Source organism: Pundamilia nyererei, unplaced genomic scaffold, assembly GCF_000239375.1.
Source record: "Pundamilia nyererei isolate P.nyererei 1_Seehausen unplaced genomic scaffold, PunNye1.0 scaffold00282, whole genome shotgun sequence".
Classification (NCBI taxonomy): Eukaryota; Metazoa; Chordata; class Actinopteri; order Cichliformes; family Cichlidae; genus Pundamilia; species Pundamilia nyererei.
This window is the reverse complement of record NW_005187683.1, coordinates 366,490-368,203: the sequence shown is the minus strand read 5'-3', so window position 1 is coordinate 368,203 and position 1,714 is coordinate 366,490.

Below are 1,714 nucleotides of genomic sequence, written 5' to 3'. Positions count from 1 at the left end.
TGTCTGTATGTATGTATGTATCTGGCCCACTCCATATTTGCTAGTGTCATAAGTGAGCTTAAGATGACATAAATTCTCTAGATTGGGATCAGGTTCGGGATTAGTGAAAATGAATTATATTGATGCTCTAATGAATTTCACACATTTGCAGAAGAGAACATTCGAGATTTCCTGGAAGAATAAACAAAAGTAAAAGAAATAAATGAAACGTCTTTAAAGTCCTGGATGTCTTAACTGATTATGGTTTAAGCTTGGTCCTCACATCGACCTCCGAGGTCCACTTTAATGTGTAGCATTGAGAGGAGGAAATGAACACAACACAGTTTCCTGCTCTGAAGGCAGTGTTTTAAAAGCTTACAGTGGCCCTCAGTTTTTATTTATTCAATACAATTTAACCTTTATTTAATATTTCAGCAAGTGATTCTTGCCATCACACACACACACGCGCGCGCACACACACACACACACACACACACACACACACACACACACACACACACACACCTTATAATAGGCTTGAAATGTGATTGATCAAACTTGGCCTCACTCTGCCATGGCCCTCAGGGGTAGAATTACTCTTTTTTTTTTTACAGATGGAGGGCAAAGAGTGATTTGTTGAACTAAAAAGTGTGAGGAGTCACTTGTGTCATCCTTTTAATCCCATTGCTCTCTCCCTCACGGACCACCACTGACAGGCTTTGGGTGAATTTGTGTGATTAAGGCGGGATGGGATGCTGAAAGGCACGAGGCATGGCCAGAGCAATCTCTGTGTTTGGCTGCTGAAATGGTGACTTGATGGGCGTTCCGCTTCATTTCAGCAAGCCCACATTACTGGGCAAAGACTCTGAAAGATGACAGCACACACAGCTGTTAAGTAAATAACAACATGCATATTAATAGGCCAAACACTGATTGTGGCTCAGCTACACTGGTTACATCAAATTAGTTTTAATTTGAAATGTTCTCACATGTTTTTACTACAGTCTGACAAAGATTTGTTTTCCCTTCATTATGAGCGTCACAATCCATGTTTAACAAAGATAACAAAAGTACAGACATTGTTTAATTAAACAGAAGTATAGATAGCTGTGTTAAATAATACCCTGAAGTAGCTTCTTTACTCAAGTAAAAATGAAAAAGTATAGGCTTTGAGATGTACTCAAAGTAAGAGAGGAAAAAGTTACTTTTTGAAGGACAATTTTATAGCTGTTTTTGTGCAAAATGAACTGAAGCTTGTGCTATATTAATATTAACACATGAGCACACAAACTTAACTCAGTGGTTAAGCTCTGGACTTAAGTTTTCTGAAAATCTTCTGAATCTGATAAGTCGAGACGGACGTCACTTCTGAAATTGATACCACAGATGTGTCTGCTAGGTGTTTTAAAAATGTTCTGAGATTTGACACTGAAGAGGTCGGCTACACCAACAAGAAGTATTCAAACAGTCAAAGATTCAAAGCATTTCTCTGCACAATGAAATTCGTTCTCTGCTGTCCACACACAGATGCTTGTTAATGTGTACAAACAGAACTAGAACAGATAAATACAAATACTATGAATAAATAAATGGAGACAAAAAATTGAAGTATTGCATATGTGCAGATTTATGTGCAAAAGAGATATGAGCTTAATATGCTGGTTTGATCTGTGATATGACCTGATGTGCAAAAATGATTATTACTGTTCAAAAATAGGTCAGTGTCATTGCACTC